Source organism: Pongo pygmaeus, chromosome 8 (assembly GCF_028885625.2).
Source record: "Pongo pygmaeus isolate AG05252 chromosome 8, NHGRI_mPonPyg2-v2.0_pri, whole genome shotgun sequence".
In the NCBI taxonomy this organism is placed as follows: domain Eukaryota; kingdom Metazoa; phylum Chordata; class Mammalia; order Primates; family Hominidae; genus Pongo; species Pongo pygmaeus.
Window position 1 is genome coordinate 115,815,830 of NC_072381.2, and position 7,430 is coordinate 115,823,259.

Consider the following 7,430-nt stretch of genomic DNA (forward strand, 5'->3'; position numbering starts at 1 on the left):
GGCCTAAGGGAAAGCACTGACCATTTATGGAAGGCCTATCATGTGCCCAGGCCTTTCTGCATTGACACTGCCATTGAGCCCCACAAGAAAGAGGAAACTGAGGCTCAGCAAGGTAAAGTAACTTCCTGACATCTATCCACTAGTCCAAGGCAGAGGAGCATTAGAAAATGAGTTCCTTGACCAGGCATGGTGGTTCACGCCTGTATTCCCAGCACTTTAGGAGGCCAAGGAGGGTGGATCACTTGAGTATAGGAGTTTGAGATCAGCCTGGGCAACACAGTGAGACCGTCTCTACAAAAAAATTTTTTTAATTAACCAGGCATGGTGGTGCATGCCTGTGGTCCCAGCTACTCTGGAGGCTGAGATGGGAGGATTGCTTGTGCCTGGGAGGTTGAGGCTGCAGTGAGCTATGATTGCACCGCTTCACTCCAGCATGCCTGGATGACAGAGTGAGACCTTATCTCTAAAAAAAGAAAAAAAAGGAAAATAAAGAAAGAAGGAAGGAAGGAAAGAAAAAAGAAAGAAAGAAAGAGAAAGGAGTTTCCTTTGACTGTTATTTTTTAAAATGCAGATCAACAGGGCAAAAAGCATAAAAACAGACAATCAAGCATAGAGAGAGCAATAGTTCTTAACCTCCGGGAGAAGCTTTTAAGAATAAGATGCACATAATGCATTTATAATGCTGTTAAATGCACTAAGCATTTTCTAGAGGGATATATAAGAAACCATTAGTAGCACAAACCTTTAGGAAGAGAAATGGAAGTGGGGAGGGAGCAGTGAGAGAATTTTGCTTCTCATTTTGTGTCTTTCTAGAACATGAATTATTTTCCATATGCATTTAAAAAGAGAAAACAAGGCGTTATCTGGACAGTAGGATTATGGGCCATTTTAATTTTCTTCTTGACTCTTTTCTGAACTAAAAAAGAAAAATATGATTAAAAAAACACAATCTCACGAAGCTAATGAAAGCTATGGACTTAATCCCAGTAAAATTTTACAGATATATTAGTTCATATAATTAACAACCCTTTATAGGAAAGATTGGAGAGAATGATTATACTTAAAAGCCAGGCTAAAACAAGATTTTCATGACTAGAAGGATACAGTTCTCTGATATCTATATTGAAGCTACTGTCATTAATAATTAAAAATGGAAAACAAAAACCTAGGCTAATGTGGTTTCTGGAACCAAGCATTTAATTTTACTTTGAGCCCGTGCCTTATACAGAGCTTGAACAGAGGAGATGCTCGAAAAATCCATTGGTTAGTGGACATTTTGTGCTCACTGGATCCTGAAGCAGGTACCCAGTCAACACTTGTTAACAGAAACCAGTAGTCAAATACTATTGGTCCCAACCACGGTCCCTGGACCCCAGCTGGGACCCTCATCCAGGTGGGAGTCGGAGGAGTGTGGTCAGCCTTAGGCTGGGTTGTGAGATCCTCTCCCCTGCAATGGGGTGAGGGTAAGGAGAGCACTGACCACTGTCACTACTGAGTGTCTGGGAGTGGTGGACACAAGCAGGGTCTTCCTTTCCTGACTGCCCTTTTAATACAGTATGCAGAGGATGTGTGAACTCAGCCTCATTAAATATTTACTGCCTGTCCCCAGCCTACCCACCCTCCTCCAAACACATGCAGGTGTACAGGTGAGCAGAGGCCAGGGCTGAAACTCTCGTTCTCACATCTCTCTAGGAGCCAGAATCCAACCCCCTAGGATTCCTTTCCTCAGACCCAGGATATAAAATCACACCCAGAACACTGTGGGCACACCATGGCCTCAAAGGCAACACACATCCATGTGTTGGCACCATCTTCCTCCAAACCAGATGACTTTTCCAGCTTCCTTCTCTGACATAACCCCACATTCGCCTCATCACTCAAGCTCAAGGCCTCCATTTCCTCCATCTGTACCCCACTAGCCCCAGTCCAGTCTCCAGACACCAGATGTTAGGAGCTCTTCCTTCAGCAGCAACCTCCAGCCTTCCATCTCCTCTATTCTCCCCAGCAGCCAATCAGCTACCAGCCAATCAGCGTTCATGTCTGGGCTATTGCAGTAGACTCCTAACTTGCTTTCCTGATCCCAGGCCGTCTACCTCCAATCCAGCCTGCACCAGATGTACTAGAGCAGAGCACTCTTTTCCTCCATACATGGCACAGCCCAGAAACATCTGAGAGCTTCCCATTGCCTTCAGAATGAGAGTCTCACTTGCTCACCAGCATTCATTTAATTTAGCCAACACTTACATCATTCTGGGCCAGGTACTATTTATCCTAAGTGCTTTGCAACTATTCACTCATTTAAACTTTATAAAATGAATTTGGTACTGTTATGATCACTGTTTTACAGATGGAGAAACTGAGTCATAGAAGGGTTAAGTAACTTGTCAAGGTCCCAGCATTAGTAAGCAACAGAATTCAAATCTGAACCCAAGTAGTGTAGCTCCAGAGTCCTCATCCTGTCTTTGGGCATTTTTGTCCAGAATGCCCCACGCCGCTTCGCTGACTACTTTCCCAAGGCTGAGTGTCTCCTTCGCCTTTTCCAAGCTTCTCTTCCATTTCTGGTGGCTCAGCCCGAGAGTGAGACAAACTGATCTGAGTATGATTGTCCTCTGGTCCTTTCCTTCCCATGAGGACTCCTTTGCTCTACCTTCCTCCTATGTGGAGTGCCATCCACACCCCATCTCCAGCTCATTCTTACCCTCTCTCCAGGCTGAGCTCTTCCCACTTCCCTGACACCTCCGCCCTCCATTCTCAGTGGTCATGCACACCTCCCAAAACTTCCCCTCAGCCCTCACCTGGTGCTCTTGTCTGGTCTGTAGTATCAGTCATCTTGTGGGGTCCATAGAGATTCTATCTTCCTAGTTCCTTGAGGGTAAGGAGAGAGCATGTTGCAATTCTCACTTATCTCCCCCAGTAGCCTATTGCCAGAGGAAGCCGGAAGTAGCCAGAGGGAGCCAGAGGGACTAGTGAGACTGGACCAGTGAGGCAACCACAGGAAGGGACACAGAGTCAGCTGGGGTAGGCTCTGCCTTCCTGGAAAAGGCCCTACACAGACTTGTTGGGCCATGCAAAGTGAGAAAGGATGGTCCCAAGATTCAGCTTCTGCCTGCCTCTTCCACGAAGCTCCTGGCACCCTGGCCTCCTCGTTCCCATCCCAGGGCATCTGTGCCAAGAATGCTGTGTTCCCATGTTGCTGCAGGGCCAGATTCCTATCTCACAGCAGATACTGCCTGAGTCACTTCCTCTTTGAGGCCTTTCCTGACCACTCCGTCCAATTTGTTGCCATTTCTCTTCCCCTATCTCTAGAGCCTCTCTCTCAGCATTGCCTTGTTTTATTTTTCTTCTTAATACTTACCAGTTTCCAAAGATATGACTTGATTCCTCAACCGTTGTCACCCACCACCCCAATTAAAATATAAGTTTCATGAGACATATCTCCCTTGTTCACCTCTGAACCCCAGGTCCTCACACAGGCCTGGCACAGAGTAAGCCACTGGTAAATATTTATTGAATGAAAGAATGTATGGCCAGGGTTAGTAGCTCACGCCTGTAATCCCAGCACTTTGAAAGGCTGAGGCAGGAGGATTACTTGAGCCCAGGAGTTGGAGACCAGCCTGGGGAACATAGTGAGATCCCTGTCTTATTTTAAAAAAGAAAAAAAAAAAAGAATGCATGAAGAACCAAATGAATGAATCTTGTTTGTTGCAGACCAATGCAGCCACACATGGGCCTGCACTTCTCCTGTCTTTCTTTGGCTGGAAAAGACCATCTGTGTCCACAGGCAACTGCAACAGAGAACCTCATCCAAATGAGTGCTTTTGTCAAGATGCCAAAGAGGCCCTGTGGGCAGATCTGGAGAGGTCAGGAAATAGGGACTAGGGATGAGAGTGGTCTTGGTCCCCAGAAATTCCCGCTTAAGTGGAGATGAGCTGCAGAAATCCTTTTTTGGTTTTAATCTTGATGCAAATCTTTAAAATGTGTACATCATTTTTACCACTGTGGTAGGCAAAATAGCTTAATGTAGGCGTAACTGCCTTAACCAACCATTTTCTTACTGAGCTCTCACATGAACCCTAAAAGATAACTAGAAATCTGTTTTTAATGGAGGACATAGCTGAGGTTCAAAGACATTAAACTACTTGCCAAAAATTACTCAGTACTAAATTTTGTCCTAGACCAGAACATTACTGAATGATGTTTGACCTCCTCACTCATATTGCAGTGAGATCCTTTGTACAGAAGAGACCCTAAGTAGGGGTGGGAAAATGTTGATAATATTTAACCCGTATTGAGCTATTTCTATGTGTCAGGCACTTTTCCGAGACACTAAATATAGAAACTAATTTAATCCTGACAGTGTCCCTTTAAGAAATGAACTCTTGTGTCGGGTGGGACTGTGCAAGGTGGAGCAGCAACAGAGGTGAGGGCTCAGCAGGGTGTCACAGGCTAGGGCTGTGGGAGCCAGGCCACTGAGGTCAGGGCTGACTGAACTCACGGACCTGATACTTTTCTCGAGAAACAAACCAGCTCAAAAGAAAAATGGCATTTGTTGCAACACAAGGAGCCATGGTAGTTGACCAAACCACTCTGATGAAAAAGTACCTTCAGTTTGTGGTAGCTCTCACAGATGTAAATATAACTGATGAAACAAAGTTAAAAATCATGGAAGAAAGTATTTGCAAGCCTCATGGTGACCTCAAACCAAGAAACATACAATGGATACACAAAAAATAAAAAGTAAGAAACTAAATCATATAACCAGAGAAAATCACCTTCAGTAGAAGACAGGAAGGAAAGAAAGAAGAGAAAACCAGAAAACAACCAGAAAGCAAATAACAAAATGGCAGGAGTAAGTCCCTACTTTCAATAATAACATTGAATGTAAATGGACTAAACTCTCCAATCAAAAGACATAGATTGCCGGAATGGATGAAAAAATAGACCCATTGATCTACTGCCTGCAAGAAACACACTTCACCTATAAAGACACACACAGACTGAAAATAAAGGGATGGAAAAAGATATTCCATGCCAATGGAAACCAAAAAGAGCAGAAGTCACTATACTTATGTCAGACAAAAACTATAAAAGACAAAGAAGACCACTATATAATGATAAAGGGGTCAATTCAGCAAGAGGATACAACAATTTAAAATATATATGCACCCAACACTGGAGCACCTAAACATATAAAGGAAATATTATTAGAGCTAAAAACAGAGATAGACCCCAATACAATAATAGCTGGAGACTTCAACACCACTTTCAGCATTAGACAGATCTTCCAGACAGAAAATCAACAAAGAAAAATCAGACTTAATCCGCACTATAGACCAAATGGATCTAAGAGATATTTACAGAATATTTTATCCAAGAGCTGCAGAATATACATTATTTTCCTCAGCACATGGACCATTCTCAAGGATAGACCATATGTTAGGTCACAAAATAAGTCTTAAAGCATTCAAAAAAGTTAAAATAATATCAAGCATCTACTCTGACCACAATGGAATAAAACTAGAAATTAATAACAAAAGGAATTTTGGAAACTATACAAATATATGGAAATTAAACAATCTGCTGCTGAATGACCAGTGGGTCAATGAAGAAATTAAGAAGGAAATTGGGCTGGGTGTAGTGGCTCACACCTGTAATTCTAGCACTCTGGGAGGTCTATGTGGGCCAATCCCTTGAGCTCAGGAGTTCAAGACCAGCCTGGCCAACATGACAAAACCGTCACTACAAAAAATACAAAACTTAGCTGGGTGTGATGGTGCGTGCCTGTATTTCCTCCTGTATTCCCAGGAGGCTGAGGTGGGATGTCAAGGTTGCAGTGAGTCGAGATCACACCACCACACTCCAGCCTGGGTGGCAGAGCCAGACCCTATCTCAAAAAAAAAAAAAAAAAAGAAAAGAAAAAAAGAAAGAAAGAAAGGAAAGAAAGAGAGAAAGAAAAAGAAAAAAGGAAATGAAAAAACTTCTTGAAACAAATAATAATGGAAAAACAACATAAAACCTATGGGATACAGCAAAAGCAATACTAAGAGGGAAGTTTATAGCTAAAAGTGTCTACATCGAAAAAGAGGAAAAACTTCAAATGAACAATCTAACAATGCAGCTTAAAAGACTAGAAAAGCAAGAGCAAACCAAACCCAAAATTAGTAGAAGAAAAGAAATAATAAAGATCAGAACACAAATAAATAAAATTGAAATAAAAAAATACAAAAGATCAATGAAACAAAAAGTTTTTCGAAAAGTTAAACAAAATTGAGACTAGTGAACGATACAGTCAGGATGGCTAAAGATTACCCCACGAAACCAAAGAGCAAGATGTCTGCTTCTGCCTTTTTGTGTAGACGTGCAGAGAAGAACATAAAAAGAAAAACCCAGAGGTCCCTGTCAATTTTGTAGAATTTTCCAAGAAGTGCTCTGAGGGGTGGAAGACAATGTATGGGAAAGAGAAGTCTAAATTTGATGAAATGGCAAAGGTGGATAAAGTGCACTATGATCAGGAAAAGAAGGATTATGGGACCAGCTAAGGGAGGCAAGAAGAAGAAGGATCCTAATGCCCCCAAAATGCCACCATCTGGATTTTTCCTGTTCTGTTCAGAATTCCGCTCCAAGATCAAATCCACAAATGCTAGCATCTCTATTGGAGATGTGGCAAAAAAAAAAAAAAGCTGAGTGAGACGTAGAGTAACTTAAACGACAGTGAAAAGCAGCCTTACATCACTCAGGCGGCAAAGCTGAAGGAGAAGTATGATAAGGATGTTGCTGACTCTTAAGTCGAAAGGAAAGTTTGATGATGCAAAGCGTCCTGCTAAAGTTGCCCGGAAAAAGGTAGAAGAGGAAGGTGAAGAAGACAAGGAGGGAGAAAAGGAGGAGAAGGAGGAGGATGAATTAAAAAACAAAACAAAACCTGTTTATCTGTCCCTTGTGAATACCTTAGAGTAGGGGAGGGCTGTAATTGACACATTTCTTATTTGAGAAGTGTCTGTTGCCCTCATTAGGTTTAATTACAAAATTTGATCACGATCATATTGTAGTTTCTCAAAGTGCTCTAGAAATTGTCAGTGGTTTACATGATGTGGCCATGGGTGTCCAGAGCACCCTGAAACTATATCAAAGTTGTACATATTTCCAAACATTTCTAAAATGAAAAGGCACTCTCATGTTCTCCTCACTCTGTGCACTTCGCGGTTGGTGTGACAAGGCATTTAAAGATGTGTCTGGCATTTTTTTTTTTTTAATTTGTAAGTGGTCTTAACTATATGGTACTTGGCTGGAAACCTAAGTTATCAACTGTATGTATCTATAGTTTGTAAAAAGAACAAAACAACCAGGACAAACTCTTGATGCTCTTTTCTTGGGGTTGAGGCTGTGGGGAAGATGCCTTCTGGAGGGGCCATATAGCTCAGGGCATGGACTAT